Raw genomic sequence first — 21,384 nt, forward strand, 5'->3', positions numbered from 1 at the left:
TTTGCATCAGTGTTTACATTTTGCACGTGAGGTTTTTTTGCATTTTACTTTGCTTGCATAGAAAAGTGCGTAACTTGAACTGCAGGTGGTCCTGTGAAGTAGTGTTACCGCGATACTTCACTTGCGGCCGCTACTATGTTCATTTACATAGTTGTAACTATGTAAGTTAACATAGTAGCAGCTGCAAGTGAAGTATCGCGATAACGTTACTTCACAGGACCACCTGAAGTTAGTTATGCGCGGTAGGCAAAGCGGGCGCTCCTTCACATTAAGCTGCGCTGCTAAGGAGCGCAGCTTGATGAATCAGGCCCAAGGGTACACAGAGCTTGTGCCAAAGTAATTGCTTAGCTTCCGATTGGAGGAAGCTAGCGGAGGTGGGGAGAGCCTGTAATGGAGAACGATCATTGACAAGCTGCAGGAAAATGCAGGTCCTATTAAGATTTAATAATTCTGCCTCGGGTTTTCTTTAAAAATGGATTTTGAAAATGTAGTTCCACTTTCATGCTTTCCCCTGCACTGACTGATATAATTGATGCGGTTGCTATGGGCAGCATCTCTGCACTAGCACTGAGTGATGCAGTTGCTATGGGCACCATCTCTGCACTGGCACTGACTGATACTGCGCCACCCACATGCATCATGTTACCATATAGTAGATTAGATAAAGTAGTACCAGTATGAGCTGCTGGCTGGCGGGAAGAGCACACCGGTCTGCTCAGTGGGAGGGCCCTGCAGCCATACTACAGAGGCAGTACAGGAAGCTTCGAAGGCTCCTATCACCTGTAGTGTCGGGGTTGGTATGAGCAGCACAGGCAGCCTGCTGTGGACAGTACTTCTTCCCCGCAGTGACCCACCCCACCAACACAGGCCTACCCTGCAGTCTCTGATGTACCCACAGCAGGGCCGAGGCATAGGCTGGAGAGGCTCCAGCCTCAGGGCGCAGTGTAGGAGGGGGCGCACAATTCATTCAGCTGTCATTCCTAATTGTGTATGAAGCAGAAAGAAATAAGAAAAGGGGATATATAGCAGTGACTGCAAGCCATATAACTAGATATTAAGGTGTTGGGGAGGTTGTAGGCCCTGTGGCCCTCTTAGTCTAATAGCAATCAGTGTGTGACAGCTGAGGGGGGAGGGATAGAGGGGCGCACTTTGGTGTCTCAGCCTTGGGTGCTGGAGGACCTTGTCCCGCCTCTGCCCAGCAGTCACCTTGCTTTGATGAGTAAACCCCCTATTGCACTGTGTTTACCCAAGTAGCCTGCCATGTGCAGCAGCGCCCCTGATCACGTGCAGCTCAGTCTGCAGCCACCTGTATCCATTTACAGCAGCCCTGTCAATTCCAGCAGCCCTGTCAATTCCAGCAGCCTAGCCACCTGCATCCATTTACAGCAGCCTTGTCCCTTCCAGCAGCCTAACTACGGGATTCCCCAGACCACCAATATACACACACACACAGGTTCTCGCAGCCCTCCCATAGAACTGGCTCCTAACCGCATCTATTTACATCAAGACATTCTATAGCGGCCACACGGGGGAGCTCCACACACGAGTGCAATGGACATTTTACAGTACCGGCCACAAGAGGGAGCTCCGAAAACAATGCTGCCGGCTTACATACGGGCTCCTGGATCCTGGCTGCTCAGTGTGATGCCTCCAGAGAGCGGACTCTCTTCCTCTTCAGCTGTGCAGAGCGGAGACTCCTCCACCTCCTCCGGCTGGCAATCGCTCGAGCGTGCTGTGTCCGCGGAGGTCTGTGTCCGGTGCCGCTGCTGCTGCTGTAGATGCCTCGCGCTGGTGACGTAGAGTTGTGAATCTCGCTCTCCTATATGTAATGTATACAATAACATTACGTACTACAGTAATCGATGCTATATACTAGGCATAGCATACAGTATATTGCCTGTCTTTGTAAATGGGAATCTCAGCTTTATATTTGTTTCTGCAACTAGGTGTACAATACGTTTATGCTGTTACTGGGGGCTTCTCATTCTGCTGGACTATCCTTACACTGATAACACAGTCCACTGCAGCTTATAGGAGGGCTATCTAACTCTGAGCTCACCTCCATCTCTACTGGGGTTTTATTTCCCCTGTTCCCCAGTTATCAATGCTGGTTCAGCTGTACCACAAAGCAGCCCTCAGATCCCATTTGTATAGCTGCTGAGCCATAAGATATCAGCAATTCTTTTTAGCAAGGCGTGATATGCTGGGGACAGGGGCGTCTCTAGCCATTTTGTCACTCCAGGCGAGAAAATCTGTGGTGCCCCCCCCCCCCCCAATCTTTCACCATAAAATAATCATAACGCAGCAATGATTCACCAGAAAATAATCGTCTGTGGCCAGCGTTCACCAGAAAATAACCGTAATGTGGCCAGAGTTCACTAGAAAATAACCGTAATGTGGCCAGCGTTCACCAGAAAATAACTGTAATGTGGCCAGAGTTCACTAGAAAATAACCGTAATGTGGCCAGCGTTCACCAGAAAATAATCGTAATGTGGCCAGCGTTTCACTAAAAATGTATAATTACATGTAAAAAGAAAAGCATTTACTCACCTGTAGAAGACTCCTCTCCCTGGGCGAAGCTCCCCCGACTATCTTCCTGCAGCAGCGCAGCCAGCCTCCGAAAGTTCCACGCTGATGGGCAGAGCAGGGCTACAAGAAGATGGCGTCCGAAGCCCTGTACTGGAGACACAAATAGTCTCCAGTACATGGCTTCAGATGCCATCTTCCCGTAGCCCTGCTCTGCCTGCCGGAAGAAAACTATGCAGGCTGTAACAGTGAGCTGCGGGGATGAACTGGTGCGGAGTCTAGTAGACGCCGCAGCCAGTTCACCACAGGGGTCGCACAGTCTGGGGGGGGGAAGGTGGGCACTTCCCCTCGTCCCCCCACCCGGCGCTCCAGGCCACCGTTTGCCCTCGCCTGGTGGCTGGGATGCCTCTGGCTGGGGATATTCTGTTTAAAGAATACGAGAGCCCAAGAGAAGATGAGAAACAGGGAGGGGGATGGAAGCTGGCGAGTTTGGTGAAATTGGATGTGTGTATGCACCCTTATTAGGCCTGTTTTTCACAGGCGGCTGAAGTTCTCATTTGTCGCACAGTTCAGCCTCCTGGCTGCTGGACACAAGTGCCATTTGGTTGCAATTACATGCAGCTGGATGGAAGCGTTTGTGAACGCCACACACGTCACATTTGACATGCGATGGTGTTACCCGTCAGCCAAAATCTATCTCATTTCACCACCACCACCATGCTTATATGCGACTCCATGGGGTGCACCTCGACATGCAATAGGTGGCACAGAGGGGGACACTGGTTAAAGGGGGCACAGGGGACAGAGGGGGAACAGTGTTTCGACTTAAGTAGGGGTTCAGGTTAAAAATGAAGGTGTGGGTCCTAATGAAGCACATAGCTGGAAATAGTCTGCATTGTAGACTAGGGATGGTCAATGAGGTGCAATAATTGCTAGTTGATGTAGGCTTATGCAAAGTGTGAATCAATTGTAAATATATGCAGCTTGTAAAAAAATGGGCCAATCCAATCTCATGAAGGTGGAATTTGATTGGTCCACTTTCAAGCACCATGCATCTGCCCTGCCAGCACATTCATCCTTCTCCTGTCCAGTCACTGCACCATGGCAATGCTCCCAGAATGCACCTGCCTTGCCAGTGCATTCATCTTTCTTCCTGTCCAGTCACTGCACCATGGCAATGCTGTCAGCATGTAACATTGATTTCAACATGCCAATGGGAAATATTTATGTTGTGTCATCTCATTACAGCTGGAAATATTGGGAGGCTCAAACACATGACTGAACAAGTCGAGCACACTCTGCCTGCTGTTTACTTTGCAATGACTGGAAGAACGTCATTCTCAAGGGGCAAATGACTTCTTACTTCTAAGGCACGTGACTACCGAACTCGGCTACTTAGATGTGGTATCAGGTGGGTAGGTGGATACCTAAATACTGCATCTGGGGCACATAGTTCCTTCATTCTGATACCTGGGGGCACATGGCTAGTTTATTTTGGTGTCTGGGGACTGGGAAACAAAGCTGCTCAATTGTAATGTCTGGGATGTATGGCTGCTGTATTCTGGTATTGTGGGGTGTATAGCTACCTCATTCTAGTATCTGGCAGCACATGGCTGCATATATTGTGAAAAAGAGAAAAACACTGTTTACTTTGGGGGCTGCTTTCCTTTTTTTTTTTTTTTTTTTCTGCTGCATAGTTACTAAGGCCTCTTTCCCACCAAGAAGTTGCGTTTTAGGGGACTTTAAGGTCGCATAAGGTGCCCCTAACGCAACGCGTGGTGGTGTTGAAGTTGGACGTCAGATTGAGCCGCGTTATGTGGCTCTCAAAGCAGCCGCTCCAGGATAGTGATGGGAAGTCCAGATCTTTTTAAGGATTCGGATCATTCAAATCGGATCATTGAAAAGATCTAGATCTGTGAACCGAATCATTTCCCTGCACTGTACATTCTGTATGTTCCTGTTTCTTCCAGACAGACATCCACTGTGAACCGAATCTTTCATTGTGATGATCCGGATGATTCGACTCACAAAAAAAGATCCAGATCAAATGAACTAATCGTTCATGATCTGGACAACACTACAAGTCCCACCAGGAGTCACCACAGTGCAGTGAATATTAATTAGCCATGTGGCTAGTCACTGATCATGTGCAAGCAGTCTAACGGGTATAATGTACAGCATGCTGTACTTTCATTTAATGTGCAGTGTTATACCCTAACACAAGGTGTGCACTTAAACAGCACATTGATTTTACAGTGCTGTGAGTTAGGCTGCGTTACTGGCTGCTGTAACGTGGGAATTTAACGTCCCACTGTGAAACCAGCCTAAACATTCGTTAAAACTGTGCATTCAGGAACATCTCCAATATTACATATATTTTTGGTTTTCAGCACTGGAACAATTAAATGAAAAAAGATATATTTACTAGGAGTACTCCATAATTGTGAAATAATACTTTTCTATCATTCTCCCAGTCTAAAGCCTCATACACACGGGCTACAACTGTCGCCGCAACCACGTGGCACACACGTGTTGCGGCGGCAGGTCGCCCGTGTGTATGAGGCGCGCACCACGAACCGTCGCTTGTCATAGCTGTCGCCAGGCGATTGACTTGGCCAATCGCCTGGCGACCTCTGTCGCCGCAACTTCGACACAACTGTCGCTAGTCCGCCGTGTGTATGTGGACTAGCGACAGCAACTCCATACACAATGCATGGAGCTTCCGGCGGGGGGAACAGCGGGGAGGAGGAACCTTCGGCGACAGCTTCTGCTGAATCTGTGTACCTCTGTGCGCCGTGTCTACGGCTGTTGCACAGAGGGACCTGGCGACGAGCTGTCGCTGGCTTTTTTTTTTTTTTTATTGTTTTTTTATTTTTTATTATGGCTCTTGCCACAGCGGTGGCTCATGTGTATGAGCCATAAGACTGTTTCTGGCATTGCTTGATGTTGTTGTTCAGATGTATTTGTATATTATCATTTTTAAGCCTCACAAATTCTTATACTGTACACCCGGGGGTACACGTACCACGTGTTCAGAACCTAACAGCTGTTGGGTTCTTAAAAGTTCTGCAACATTTATCTGGGTCATATCAGATCACAGTAAGTATTGCTAAAGGATGAATGAAATGGCGTGTGTGGAGTTGCAGCAGCATACCGTACATGTAATGGCATCACCGACACTTTGTAAAAATGTACTGCAGGTACTGTATATGGCTACAGTTACAAGACTGCTATATAACAAAACATCACTGCAACCTCAACCATTATTATAATTTCTGATTATCTTCCACTCTTATTTTTTGCTCAAATAGGAAAAAAAAAAATTCCTAGCACCACTAGAGATGCTAAGTAGGGCCCTGCCCAGCCATGATGGTTAGACGTCAAGAAGGAATAGTGACCTGTGAGAGGGATTACCTCCCCCCCCCAACCTCCTCACTAACCAATCCACATGGTAATGATTCTGGGAAGGATGAGGTGCTTTGCAAGAGATGCTAGGAAAATCTACCCCTTCCTTGAGCACGACTTACATACTTACAAAAAATACACGAAAACGCATGCAAATTTGCATGAAAATTTGCAAACGCATACGAATTTGCATCTGCATGCAAATTAATTTATGCATTTTTCGCAAAGAAATCTCACCGCACTAGTGGAAACGGGCCCTAAAGGACAAGATGATCCTAAAAAGTACAGCACCACTCACGAATATCTAATTAGAACACGAATCGGTTTTTATTAATACAAACAAAAGCACATAAACACTTAAAAGCCAGGTACATGAAAAGTAGCACTGAAAACGAGTATCAACAAATAATGATAATATTGATCATTCCAATAAATACAGATAAATGTGATACATGGTCCTATGACTCCATGGTATCCAACATATGGTTCAAACCCTATTGAAAGTACAATGCAATGGGCAGCATGGTGGCGTAGTGGTTAGCGTTCTTGCCTTGCAGCGCTGGGTCCCCGGTTTGAATCCCAGCCAGGTCAACATCTGCAAGGAGCTTGTATGTTCTCCCCGTGTCTGTGTGGGTTTCCTCCGGGCACTCCGTTTTCCTCCCACATCCCCAAAAATACAGATAAGATATTGGCTTACCCCTAAATTGGTCCTAGACTACAACACATATACTACATACATAGACATATGTCTATGGTAGGGACTAGATAGTGAGCTCCTCCGAGGGACAGTTAAACACACACACACACACACACACACACACACACACACACACACACACACACACACACACACACACACACACACACACACACACACACACACACACACACACACACACACACACACACTCACACTTCTTTACTATGTACAGCGATGCGGAAGATAAGGATCCAAAAGGGACATGAATAGTGAAGAGTGTGGGCAGCAGTGAGGGAAGTGAAGGAAACAAGGCGCACACAAGCACCGTGAGAGCAGAGCGCAGGCACCGCAACCAGATGTAGAAAAGGGAAGGTAGAAGCTGGCTGGAGGAGTGAGGGAGCTTATTGAGGAGAGCTGGGCGAGGCTCCTGACCGCCACACAAGGGCAATGTAAGTCTATAGGGACTTGCACACTATAGCGACACGATGCAGTGCGACAGAAGTAGCTAAATTGACACAAGGCTGCCGCAAACTCTGCAGTGCATTGCCGCATGATCCGTGCTTACCGCATGGATTACGCAACAGTGCAAGTCTATGGTGACGCGGTAAGTGTGAATCCGATTGCAGCAGCGGTGCGGCACATAGGCAGAGCGATGACATTTCAGTGACGTACTTCCTGTCCAGCAGGGAGTACATCACTGCGCGGGGGAAGCACTACACATATTACCCTGTTGGTGCACTTTGCCGCAGTGTAATATACCTGGGGAAATGGTGCACCCTGAGCTCTCCTGCTGCAGGATGACTGCACTGCACAATGGCCTTGATTCACTAAAGCTACTGCCCACAAACAGCGCGGGTTATTAGCACACAAGTGCTACGCGCAGTCCTGTCAGCAAAGCGTGTGCGCTTAACTTACGCGAGATGCTTCTAACTGTCGCGTGATGTGCTTGTAGTGCGACTGCGATACTCCGCCAGTGCGGCTGCTACAGTGGATTATGGCGGTTGTGCTACAAGCACATTGTGCAGAAGTTAAAAGCATTGCACATACCTTGAGAACGCATGCTACGCTGACGGGACCTTGTGCTAATATTAACTGGGACTCTTTGTCCGCGGTAGCTTTAGTGAATCAAGGCCTGTATGTCAAGTTGGCCTTAAAGGGTCCCTGAGATGGGGGGTAGAAGAAATTCATACATATCTGGGGCCTTCTCTAGCCCCCTTTGGCCTGATCCGTCCCTCGATGCTATCCTCCGCCTTCTGGAATTACCGTGAACGCTCCTATAAGTTTGGCCGCGCACACACCCCTGTTGCACTCATATGGCTGGGAGCGTTCTGTGCCTGTGCAGTACCATGCAGTCGCAGAACATTCTCAGCCACGAGAGTGCAATGGGGGAGCACGCGCAACCGCACTGCACATGTGCAACTGGCCGTACTTACGGAAGCACTTACAGAGGATCCAGAAGACGTAGGATGGCGGAGAGGAAGCAATCACGTTTAAGAGGGCTGGAGGAAGCCCCAGGTATGTATGAATGTTCTCTATCCCCGGTCTCAGGTACGCTTTAAGGAACTATCTTCTAAACTGTACAGTTTCAATACTGTGTAAGTACTCAGTGGGCCTGATTTGTCAAGACCAGCACAAGGAAAACTGATGCAAAAGTGTTGCAGTTGTCCTGAGCAATCAGTCAGAATTTCTATTTTATTTGACAGTTAATCACTGATTGGTTGCTCTCGGCGGCATAATTACTCTACTTTATATCACATTTGTGTAATAAATCAGCCAATACAGTCCTACACAACACTTCATAAGTCAGGTGCATACAATTCATTAAGCAGTAGAAGTATACATCAGAGCCTATAAGAAGGTGCCCAGGTGTATTATAGCTTTGGCTATGCCACCAGTCATGTAGGTATAGGAGCATTATGTTACAATGTAATGCACTGCAAGTCTCAGTGTGAACCAGCCCTTAGGTAGCATCTCCTAGGTAGCACCACAGAATATGTTGGCGCTTTATAAATCAATAACCCTGGAAGTGTTTAAATCCAGACTGAAAACCCACCTGTTCAGTTTGGTATTTGCAGAAATATAACTTTTGTTGTGTGAATACTTCATCCTACTTCCAATTACTGAATCTGAGAGAGCCTAAGCGCTTTGAGTCCTATGGGAGAAAAGCGCTATGGAAATGTTATTATATTGTATTATACGTTACCTGTCCTGTAGCAGCCTCTGCGCGGTGTCCGTAACCTTCCATGTGGCCTCTGTCAGACGTTATGCACCAGTTGTGTGTATGGAGAGCCTCCCGGGGGTTACAGACATCGCGCGGAGGCTGCTACAGGACGGGTAATGTATAAATGCACACACTGGGGGAGGGGGGGGGGGGGAACAACACATTTATATATTAGGGGGGCGGCGGCGGGCATAGACTATTCCATTAAAAGGACTACTGTAGGAGGGTAGGGGACAAAACGTTGAACTTACCTGGGGCTTCTAATGGTCCACCGCAGACATCCTGTGACTGCACAGCCACTCACCGATGCTCCGGTCCTCGCCGCCGGTTCACTTCCAGAATTTGCAACTTTAAAGTCGGAAAGCCACTGCGCCTGTGTGGCCGCATCCTCGCTCCTGCTGACATCACCGGGAGTGTAATGCGGAGGCCCAGTACTGTCTGCATCTGTGCAGTGCACTCTCGGTGGCGGAAGCCAGGATGGGACTGCGCAGGCACAGTGGTTTTCTGACTTTAAAGTGGTAAATTCTGGAAGTGAACCGGAGGCGGGGCCCAGAGCATCGGTGAGTGGCTGCGCGGGCACAGGATGTCTGCGGGGGACCATCAGAAGCCCCAGGTAAGTTCAACTCTTTTTCTGCCTACTCCCCTACAGTAGTCCTTTAAGATTTCATGCTGAAATCGGACGGGAATTGGCCTGCAGTATATGGGCAGCTTCAATGAACAGACACATTTATCTGTAATCAGATTTGATTAGAGTTAAATTTGTCTTTGTCGAATCTGCCCATGATCTCCTGATGTATGGGAACCTTAACAGGTTTTTTTCCAGTCAGGACCCAGTGAGACTACTGATAAGGAATTACAGCCATAAACTACCTTACTTTAGGAAGCCGAGTTCTCTGCCAGGAGAGGATAGCTATAAAAAAGGGCAATAGTTCATATGCTGTATTCTAGAACTCTGAAGGTGCGTACACATGCACTACCACCGGTAACGACGGGTCCGCCGGACCCTCCCGCAGGGCGGACGTTCCAGCGACAGTAGTGCGTGTGTACAGTCTTTCAGGCAGACTGATGAGGCTGTTTCTGAACGATACTGTCGGCTGAACATCCGCCCAGCGGGAGGATCTGGAGGACCCGTCGTTGCCAGCGGTAGTGCGTATGTACACACCTTGAGACACAGGGACAGACTGTTACAGTCAGCTGAGACAAAACAATAATTCTGCTTTTTTAAAATAAAACTGGGATATCTAAGTCATTTTTTTAGGAGTAGGAGGATATATACACTTGTTTACCTCTTCACTTAAAGAGGAACTCCAGTGAAAATAATGTAATAAAAAAAAATGCTTCATTTTTACAATAATTATGTATAAATATCAGTCAGTCATTCAGTGTTTGCCCATTGTAAAATCTTTCCTCTCCCTGATTCACATTCTGACATTTTATCACATGGTGACATTTTTACTGCTGGCAGGTGATGTCACTGGGAGTAGCTGCTGTTCCCTTTTTTTGGCAGTTGGAGACAGCTGTAAACAGGTATTTACCACAATGCAGCCAGGTTCACAGACAGGAAACTGCCAGGACCATGGTCCTCAGTTACCTGTGGGAGGGGTTTCATCACAATATCAGCCATACAGAGCCCACTGATGATCCGCTTGTGAAAAGGAATAGATTTCTCATGGGAAAGGGGGTATCCGCTACTGATTGGGATGATGTTCAATTTTTGGTCACAGTTTCTCCTTAAAGGGATACTTAAGTCAAAAATAAAAAAAATGATTTTTACTCACCTGGGGCATCCCTCAGCCCCCTGAAGCTGTATGGTGCCCTCGCAGCCTCGCTCCGATCCACCTGTCCCCGCCGGCGGCTACTTCCGGGCTCGGCGACAGCCGCCGACAGGCTGGGAACGCGAGTGATTCTCCGTGTTCCCAGCCGCTATATCACCCTCTATACTGCTATAGCGTATATGCTATAGCAGCATAGAGGGTAATATAGCGGCTGGGAACGCGGAAAATCACTCGCGGTCCCAGCCTGTCGGCGGCTGTCGCCGAGCCCGGAAGTAGCCGCCGGCGGGGACAGGTGGATCGGAGCGAGGCTGCGAGGGCACCATACAGCTTCAGGGGGCTGAGGGATGCCCCAGGTGAGTAAAAATCATTTTTTTTTATTTTTGACTTAAGTATCCCTTTTAAGTGTCACTTTAAATGACAGGCAGCATGTCCCCTGAATAACATCAGTATGTCTTCCAAATCAGGTGATTAAAGCGGACCTGAACCCAGAAGTCCTCTCTCCTCTAAAAGATACACAACTGCATAATAACCTTTAAACATAAAAACATTTTTCTTACAGCTGATTCAAATCTTAGAATAAATCTGCATTGTTTCTACTTCCTGATTCATGGAGGCAGACATATTGTTAAGCCCCATACGCACGCTCAACAGCGGTTTTTTTATGCAGTGCTGCATAAAAGACCACTGTTCAGCATGTGTATGGTGCTTTAACATCCAGGGCTTTCAAATGGGCTTATCTGCAATCTCTGCTAATAGGCAGTCATGTGACACAGGGGAGAGATAAGATTACCTCTTGTGATTATACACAAATGAGGGGGAATTAGACAGGCTAAACTCTCTAAATACATACAGGGTGCATTTCTCTCCGTTTTCCTTCTGTCCTGTGCAAGAGTTCAGGGCCCATTTAACCACCTTAGCGGTATGGACGAGCTCAGCTCGTCCATTACCGCCAGAGGGTGCCGCTCAGGCCCTGCTGGGCCGATTTGGATGCAATAAAAAGCAGCACACGCAGCCGGCACTTTGCCAGCCGCGTGTGCTGCCCGATCGTCGCCGCTCTGCGGCGATTCGCCGCGACCAGCGGCGAAAGAGGGTCCCCCCAGCCGCCCGAGCCCTGCGCAGCCGGAACAAATAGTTCCGGCCAGCGCTAAGGGCTGGATCGGAGGCGGCTGACGTCCATGACGTCACTCCGCTCGTCGCCATGGCGACGAGGAAAGCCAAACAAGGAAGGCTGCTCATTGCAGCCTTCCTTGTTAATTCTGATCGCCGGAGGCGATCGGAATTATGCTCCAGGAGCGCCCTCTAGTGGGCTTTCATGCAGCCTACTTTCAGTTGGCTGCATGAAATAGTTTTTTTTTTAATTTAAAAAAAACCCTCCCGCAGCCGCCCTTGCGATCTCAATAGAACGCCAGGGTGGTTAAGGGCCCTTTTCTTCGAGCAGCTGATAGGCTGTGAAAAGGCTGTCAAACTCTCACAACTGCATGCCGCTGTTTGCTGCTGCCTGGCAACTGCTTACTAGCTGCCTGGTAACTGCTCACTGAGCGCACAGTTCAACCGCCTGTGGAAAAGGGCCCTAAAGAAAACCTAAGGCAAAAAAACAGTTTCACTTCCCTGGGGCTTCAGCCAGCCCCTGCAGCTGTCCTGTGCTCATGCTGTGATCCTGCCATGCTCCAGTCACCCACAGCCCCCTCTTTCAGCTGGATGCACAGACCCAGTCTACGCACCTCCTTATCGCACCCCCGTGGATGGGAACTCTCTGCACATGTGTAGTGCGGGAAAATCTATACTTCTTATGCACAGAACGCTCCCGGCAACGGAGCGCTATCGAGGATGTGAGCGGCCGGCACCGGGCATGCGCAGGGGCCACTGAATTGCTAGGTTGTGTGACTGAAAGAGGTGCATGCGGGTGACTGGAGCATCGCACAATCACAGTGCGGGCACACGGCGGCTGCAGGGGGCCGGTGGAAGCCCCAGGTAAGTTAAACTTTTTTTTTTTTATTTTCGCTTTAGGTTTACTTTAAACAGCTATATTATGTAACTATATTCTCAAAATAAAAATTTGCAATTACATGATCACAAATGACATCACTCGGCAACATGTCCACAAATAACCTAATTAACCACCTTAGTGGTATGGATGAGCTCAGCTCGTCCATGACCGGCGCGGTGGATTGCTCAGGCCCTGGTGGGCCGATTTTTTTTTTTTCACACGGTTTGCTTTGTTACACGCAGCTAGCACTTTTGCTAGCTGCGTGTACAAGCCAATCGCCGCCGCTCCGTGTCGCGTTAGAGGGCGACACCCCCCCCCCCCCCCGAGACCCCCTGCGCAGCCTGGCCGATCTACGCCAGGCTGCGCTATGTGGTGGATCGGGACTCCCCCAGACGCCATGACTTCATCCCGATCATCGCCATGGCGACGGGGGAAGCCAAACAGGAAATCCCGTTCTGAACGGGATTTCCTGTTTGCTCTGATTGCCGGAGGCAATCGGAAGGGGTGGGGGGATGCTGCTGCACAGCGGCTGTCATGTAGCTAGCGCTAGGCTAGCTACATGATTTAAAAAACATTTTTTTTAAAAAGTGCTGCGCCGCCACCCTGGCGGATTTAATAGAACGCTAGGGTGGTTAAAGGACAACTTAAGTGAGGGATTTAGAGGCTGGCTCATTTGGGTCCAGTCTGGGTCTTCTGCGCATGCGCGGACCTCCCATACATGTGTAGTAGACCCGGACTGACGCGACTGACACAGTTACCGGGGCTGAAAGCTGCCGAATGGCAGACCGCGGGAGGATGGCAAGGGCCTCAGACGACCATATGGGGCTGGAGGAAGCCCTGGGTAAGTATCTAAGCTTTAGAATGTGACATCTCTGCTTTACTTGAAACACTCTCTCAAAACTCACTTTTGCCGTCAAGCATATGCTCTACCTTAGGCCATTTCACCCTTTGACCACCTTTTGTACTTCGTACGAGATAACCTAAAACACACTGCCTCCTTTTGGATTTTGTTACACATTTATTCAGATTAATTTTGTCACTGTAATTACCAATTCTGTACTTTGTACTAACTCTGTAGTTTGTATATTGGTGTATACCATTGTCTGTAGTATTTTGTACCCCGTTTGTTTCTTACTTTGTACAGCACCACTGAATATGTTGGCGCTTTATAAATCAATAATAGTGTAACAACTGGGACGCTATAGATTTTACACTTTTCTGTGCTAACTTATCCAACTGTTGTACTTGAAACTGTACTTCAATAAAAACATAAAACAAGAAAAATGATGTGCCATGTGTATTCAAATTAAGCCTAAACTAGGGCTTTAATAACTTAATTTGTGAACTAAAGAGACCCTTTATGTACTGCATGTTTAATAGATTAAGAACCGTTCAGTTTGGAAAAAAAATGTACATTAAGAACAGGCAAATACTTTTCACAGCACTATGTATAAAAGATAACTATACTGAGGAGGAAACAGCACATATAATAAAGTCTTATTAACCTCCTGAGCGATAATCCCGAGCTGAGCTCGGGGTATATCGCACAGGAGGATTTCTCAGGCCCTGGTGGGACGATTTGCATAATTTTTTTTTTGTTACACGCAGCTAGCCCTTTGCTAGCTGCGTGTAACTTCCGTTCGCCGCCGATCCGCCGCTACCCGCCGTGCCGCGCAGCCCCCCCCCCCTCCCGGACCCCTTGCGCAGCCTGGCCAATCAGTGCCAGGCAGCGCTGAGGGGTGGATCGGAACTCCCTCTGACGTCCGTGACGTCGGTGACGTCATCCCGCCCCGTCGCTATGGCGACCGGGGAAGCCCAGCAGGAAATCCCGTTCTGAACGGGATTTCCTGCTTACTCTGATCGCTGAAGGCGATCGGAGTGGGTGGGGGGATGCCGCTGCGCTGCGGCTATCATGTAGCGAGCCCTAGGCTCGCTACAGGATTTAAAAAATAAAAATGTTTAAAAAATAGTGCTGCGCCACCTCCTGGGCGATATAATTGTATCGCCCAGAGGGTTAAAATGTAAATTGGTCTTTTTCTGTCCATGTGATTGATGCAATCATTTTGTGACAAGTGGAGCAGATGCTCTTTATTTTGTCTGTTCAATTCTTATGCACACCGGATTTGAAAGTGATGTGTCATGATTCAATCTTTTCAGTAAACACTGCACATGGGAGGAGTACTTCACATACAGTAAGGGGCTCGATTCTCTAAAGCATGATAACTGCTATCACAGCAGTTATCACGCGAGCCGCCAGGTGCAAGCTTTACTTTGCGTGATAAGGGAAGGGGTTTGCGTGCAATCACATGCGCTTTTCACGTGAAAAGCGCTCATGATCGCGCGCAAACCTTTGCTTATCACGCAAAGTAATGGTGTTCCCGTGCAAACCTTTGTGCACGGCAGCTCGCGTGATAACTGCTGTGATAGCTGTTATCACGCTTTAGAGAATCGATCCCAATAAATGCCCTGCATTGGTCAAAATGCTGTACCAGATTTACAGTATGGTTGTATGGTCACTGATGACATTTTAACCTGATTCATTATTTAAATTAATTCTCAATTTCACTTATTTGACACAGTTGCATAAAACTAAAGCATTTAAATACAAACGGCTCAAATACCGTAGTCCAGATCACTTTTGTATACTACTTTGACTTATGTTGAATAGCTAATTAGGACCATTAGCGCATTAATACACATTAGGCCTGGTGGTTGCTTTCCGCCCGCTTTGCATCCGCTTGCAACAAATTTCCTTGTCCGCTCCTTCATCAATCAAGTCCGCAGTGCCGCTCACCTGTCCCGAAGCCAAACGGTCCATCCATATTCAGTCTGGTGGCTGGCAGGAGTATGGGGCTCTCCATAGGCTGCATTAGGCCAATTCTCCCTAGCAACAGAGAATTTTCAGTGGTCCTCCATGAACCAATGAGTTCTCTCTGTTGCTTAGGATTCCCATTGGTCTTCTACAGCCCGATGAAGATTCCCATGCTTATGCCGGCCACCAGGCTGTATAGGAGGGACCAAGCGGTGGCGGGACCAGAGTATTACGCAGGGCAGCCATCAGGGGGGGACAACTGACACTGCAGTGAGGGGACCAGGGCTTCTGGGGGCCCTGCCCCCCCCCCCCCAAAAGCGCTGGAAGGGCCGCATGTGCTGGCTGCGGGCCTGTGGCTAACTAACCAGCACACCACGTTCCAGCACTGAGAGAAGAGTGGCATCAGCGCTTAAACGTGGGGAGCAGATGAGTGAGCCCGCTACAGCAAACTTTCTATACTGGGGAACCACCTATATCTGGCTACAGGCTACCTATACTGGGCTGGAACCACCTATACCTAGCTATCTATACTGGGACACCCCCTATACCTGGCTACCTATACTTGGGGAACCACCTATACTTAGCTACCTATACTGAGTGCACCACCTGTACCTGGCTAACCTATACTGGTGCACCACCCATACCAGGCTACCTATACTGGGACAACTATACCAGGCTATCTATACCGGGGCATCACTTATGGTTGAATACATATACTGGGGCACCTGTATCTTGCTGGCCTATACTGGGGCCCCAGCTATACCAGTCTACCTACACCGGCGGCGTCAACACGAGACTACCTATACTGGGGCACCACCTATAGCTGGCTACTTATACTCGGGGAACATATACCTGGCTACCTATATTGGGGGCACCAATGCCTGGAAACTACCTGGCAACCTATACTGGGGCACCACCTATAGCTGGCTACTTATACTGGGGACACTATGTCTGGATACCTATAGTGGGGGCAGCTATACGTGGCTAGGGCAGGGGGACGAGCTGAGGCAGAAGGAGACTAGAGGTAACACAGGGATAAAAGAGGCACAGGGGGAACAGAGGCGGACAAAAGAGGCACAGGGAGAAAAGAGGGGGACAAAAGAGAATGGATAAAGGATAAGACCGGAGCTGCAAGTCCCTATCTCCTTTATTAACTGGAGACTACCTGTATTTTGCTAGTATTTGGCTCCACCCACAACATCCCATGGCCATGCCCACTTTTTGCCACATCACGCTGTGCATGCCGCTTTCTTCAGTGTCGGAGCCATGCACATTTTTCGCAACAGTGCACTTCTCGCACGGACACGGGGGTGGAGGGCTAGTGGGTAGGCACAGCAACCAGTGGGTGGCCCAGGCCTGATGATGTGTGAGGGGGCCCAAAATTTGTGATTGCGCCCCTGGTATTACGAAAAGGGTGAAGTGGACACAGCAGCTAGCCTAGTAAGATAGGCTTTCATTGTAGGGTTGCCGCAGTATACTGGTATGACGGTTTGATTGTGCATGGTAATCATATCCTGCACAATCGTGGTTTACCGTTGTTTTGGGGGTGGGGCGACGTCGTAGTGGAGATGCGACGTTAGTGGCGGGCATATAAACAAACGGGCACATACTACTCACTTGCCGGCCGGGTCCTGCACACGTGTACTGGCTTTTTCTTCCTGTTCTTGTGTCCCATTTTCCTGAAACAGCGCCCCCTGGGCGCTGTTACGAGGAGATGAAATGCAAGAACAGGAAGAAGAATTAAACCAGTACATGTGTGCAGGACCCGCAAGTGAGTATTTGTACCCCCGCCGCTGCGACACCCCCCCCCCCCCCCAACTCTATACTGCGCGCACCTATCCTGGCTACCTTATGCTGCGGCCACCTAATGGCTACACCTATCCCTGGCTACCTATGCTGCAGCCACCTACTACTGGCTACACCTATCCCTGACTACCTATGCTGCAGCCACCTACTACTGGCTACACCTATCCCTGGCTACCTATGCTGCAGCCACATACTACTGGCTACACCTATCCTAGCTACCTATGCTGCGGCCACATACTACTGGCTACACCTATCCTAGCTACCTATGCTGTGGCCAGCTACTACTGGCTACACCTATCCCTGGCTATCTATGCTGCGGCCACCTACTACTGGCTACAACTATCCCTGGCTATCTATGCTGTGGCCACCTACTACTGGCTACACCTACCCCTGGCTATCAATGCTGCGGCCATCTACTACTGGCTACCTATGCTACGGCCACCTATTACTGGCTACACCTATCTCTAGCTACCTATGATGTGGCCACCTACTACTGGCTACACCTATCTCTAGCTACCTATGCTGTGGCCACCTACTACTGGCTACACCTATCCCTGGCTACCTAGGCTGCGGCCACCTATTACTAGCTACACCTATCCCTGGCTATCTATGCTGCGGGCACCTACTGCTGGCTACACCTATCCCTGGCTACCTATGCTGAGGCCACCTACTACTGGCTACCTATGCTGAGGCCACCTACTACTGGCTACCTATGCTGAGGCCACTTATTACTGGCTACACCTATCTCTAGCTACCTATGCTGTGGCCACCTACTACTGGCTACCTATGCTGAGGCCACCTATTACTGGCTACACCTATCTCTAGCTACCTATGCTGTGGCCACCTACTACTGGCTACACCTATCCCTGGCTACCTATGCTGCGACCACCTATTACTGGCTACACCTATCCCTGGCTATCTATGCTGCGGCCACCTACTGCTGGCTACACCTATCCCTGGCTACCTATGCTGCGGCCACCTACTACTGGCTACCTATGCTGAGGCCACCTATTACTGGCTACACCTATTCCTGGCTATCTATGCTGCGGCCACCTACTGCTGGCTACACCTATCCCTGGCTACCTATGCTGCGGCCACCTACTACTGGCTACCTATGCTGAGGCCACCTACTACTGGCTACCTATGCTGAGGCCACCTATTACTGGCTACACCTATCTCTAGCTACCTATGCTGTGGCCACCTACTACTGGCTACACCTATCCCTGGCTACCTATGCTGCGGCCACCTATTACTGGCTACACCTATCCCTGGCTATCTATGCTGCGGCCACCTACTGCTGGCTACACCTATCCCTGGCTACCTATGCTGCGGCCACCTACTACTGGCTACCTATGCTGAGGCCACCTATTACTGGCTACACCTATCCCTGGCTATCTATGCTGCGGCCACCTACTGCTGGCTACAGCTATCCCTGGCTACCTATGCTGCGGCCACCTACTACTGGCTACCTATGTTGAGGCCACCTATTACTGGCTACACCTATCTCTAACACCACCAGGACTTTTGCAGGAGCAGGGTGAGCCTTTTTACAGTTTTAACCGGTGCCCCAAATCTCCCGGCAGCTTAATCATATGCATGCCGAGGGAGGGGAGCACCCCACACTGGGATGGAGGGGCCCTGGGTCCAAATAATTGTATAATACCGTAATACAGTGGCAATTTTTTTAGACGGTTATCATAACATGGAATTTCCTACCATTTCAACCCAATTTCATAGCATACATTTTCCCGTCCAGTTAAATGTGCCAAGTTCAGACTCTGCAGATCACTGGGCTAAGAGGAACGCCAACTTGGCTCTCCTGCTGTTAAGGAACTACAAGTCCAACAATGCATTTGCCTTTATGAATCATGACTGTGGCTGTCAGACTTCTGCAATGCATTGTGGGATTTGTAGTTCCTTAAACTACAACTACAGGAGAACTGTAGTTGAAGGTATATAGAAGCTGCCATATTTACTTCCTTTTAATAAATTCTAGTTGCCTGGCTTCCCTGCGGATCCTCTGCCTCTAATACTTTTAACCGTAGACCCTGAACAAGCATGCAGCAGATCAGTTGTTTCTGTCAAACCTGACAAGATTAGCTGCATGCTCGTTTCTGGCCCAATTTAAACATGACTGCAGCCAAATAGAGCAGCAGAGTTGTTAAGGAAACTGGTATTGTTTAAAAGGAAATAAATAAGGCAGCCTCCATATACCTCTCACTACAGTTGCCCTTTAACAGCTGGTGAGCCAAGTTTGCAGATCACTGGCTTAGTACAACGAGCCAAACGGATACGTTTAACAAGTTGAGACGGATCCTGTTTTTACCATTAGGATCCGTGCCCTGCGCCAAGTGGAGCTTAAAAAAAAATGTTCCGAATGTTTTTAAGCAAGTGTAAACCAACCAACCCTTACTTTAATGTAAATAAATATGGCATTCTTCATATCCATAGCGCTACAGGGTCACTAATAATTTAGGAATAGATGCAAATCATGCAAAGCTTAAAGGGAACCAGAGACGCCAGGAAAAAGATATTATACATACCTGGGGCTTCCTCCAGCCCCATACGCACGGATCACTCCCACGCCGCCGTCCTCCGCTTCCTGTATCAGCCAGTTCCGGGTCCCGTAGTTTCAGTCAGTCGGCCAGTCGGCATCAACACGCGGCCAATTGTCCGCATCACCGGGGCTCCCAGCATACCATTACGCGTGCGGCTGCATACTGCGCAGCCACACGCGTAAGGGTATGCTGGGAGCCCCTGTGATGCGGACAATTGGCCGCGTCCGCCGGAAGTGACGGAACCCGGTACCGGCGGATCCAGGAAGCGGAGGATGGCGGCGTGGGAGCGATCCAGGCTTATGGGGCTGGAAGAAGCCCCAGGTATGTATGAAATCTTTATTTCATTTTCTAAGTGCGGCGTCTCTGGTTCCCTTTAAAGGGAAGGTTCACGCAGGAGCTAAAAAAAAAAAATCCAAATCCACTTACCTGGGGCTTCCTCCAGCCCGTGGCAGGCAGGACGTGCCCTCGCCGCGGCTCCGCAGGCTCACGGTCTTCGGTGGCGCACCCAACCTGGCCAGGCCCGGCTGCGAGGTCGGGCTCTTCTGCGCTCCAACGTGCGTGTCACTGGTGCACGCTGATGTCATCGGACGTCCTCTGGGCTGTACTGCGCAGGCGCAGTAGGTCTGCGCCTGCTCAGTACAGCCTGGAGGACGTCTGATGTCAGCGCACCCCCGTGAGGCGCATTTTGGAGCGCAGAAGAGCCCACCTGGAAACCGGGCAAGGCCAGGTTGGGTGCGCCACCGGAGAAGACTGAGAGCCTGCGGAGCCGCGGCGAGGGCACGTCCTGCCTACCATGGGCTGGAGGAAGCCCCAGGTAAGTGAATGTGGATTTTTATTTTTTTTAGCTCCTGCGTGAACCTTCCCTTTAAAAGGACAACTGAAGTGAGAAGAATATGGAGGATTCCATATTATTATTTTTTAAATACCAGTTGCCTGGCAGCCCTTATGATCTGTTTGACTGCAGTAGTCAAACACTTCAGCACTGACTCTTGAGATCCTCCACCAAAAACACCACTAAGATCATAGATACGTTTACCAGAAATCCATAGACCTTAATTACAGGGTCTATATATAGCTTCTATGGGCCTGCAGCTGGCATCCCTCCTGCTGGCCTCCCTCTTGCCACACCATATCCGCCTTCACTCAGAATGATAGATTCACCATGGATTTGAAGTTTAAAATAGAGAATAGCATAGCTCCCAACTGTCCAGGCGAGGACTGGCCAGGGGGAAGGGGGGCGATTGCCCCCCAGGCCGCCTTTCATTCAGTCATTTAGGGCCGGTCCAATGCCTGGTGTATTCAGGTTTGTTGTTGTAAGGCAATGTGAAACAACATACACACGGGCTACAACTGTCGCCGCAACCACGTGGAACGCGCGTGTTGCGGCGACAGGTCGTCCGTGTGTATGGTGCACGCGGCCCGAACCGTCGCTACTCAGAGCTGTCGCCGGGCGATTGGCGCAGCCGCCGCAACTTTGCCGCTAGTCCGCGTGTGTATGCGGACTAGTGACAGCAACCCATAGGCAATACACGGAGCTTCCGGCGGGGGGGGGGGGGGGGGAGGAGGAACGTCGGCGACAGCTTCCGTCGCATC

At 49.4% G+C, this 21,384-nt stretch overlaps 1 long non-coding RNA gene across 1 annotated transcript in view; it reads left to right on the forward strand.

Annotated features, from left to right (window-relative positions):
• The first annotated feature begins 1,665 nt into the window (after positions 1-1,665).
• LOC137534027 (uncharacterized) overlaps positions 1,666-21,384 on the forward strand; it is a 37,775-nt gene continuing 18,056 nt past the window's right edge. The window contains exons 1-2 of the long non-coding RNA XR_011024287.1: positions 1,666-1,825; positions 3,776-3,938. This is a non-coding gene — a long non-coding RNA (uncharacterized lncRNA). The remainder of the gene's footprint in view (positions 1,826-3,775; positions 3,939-21,384) is intronic.

The sequence above is a fragment of the Hyperolius riggenbachi genome, chromosome 10 (genome assembly GCF_040937935.1).
Source record: "Hyperolius riggenbachi isolate aHypRig1 chromosome 10, aHypRig1.pri, whole genome shotgun sequence".
In the NCBI taxonomy this organism is placed as follows: Eukaryota; Metazoa; Chordata; class Amphibia; order Anura; family Hyperoliidae; genus Hyperolius; species Hyperolius riggenbachi.